Raw genomic sequence first — 291 nt, forward strand, 5'->3', positions numbered from 1 at the left:
GACCACAAAAACAACTGGTTGAAAATAAACATTCATTGGGCATGGTGGAGTAAGGTTGTAGTCCTAGATACCTGGTAGTCTGACCACGGCAGATCTCTTGAGCTTGAAGGAATTCTGAGCTGAAATGGGCTATGCCTGATCAGGTGTCTGCATTGTCTGGCTTTAATATGGTAAGCTTCCAGATTGGGTAGAGAGGGACAAAGTGGCCTACATCAAAAGCAGCAGGAGAAAGAAAGAAAGAAAGAAAGAAAGAAAGAAAGAAAGAAAGAAAGAAAGAAAGAAAGAAAGAAA

This window comes from Vombatus ursinus, unplaced genomic scaffold (assembly GCF_900497805.2).
Source record: "Vombatus ursinus unplaced genomic scaffold, bare-nosed wombat genome assembly UNPS02014807.1, whole genome shotgun sequence".
NCBI lineage: Eukaryota > Metazoa > Chordata > Mammalia > Diprotodontia > Vombatidae > Vombatus > Vombatus ursinus.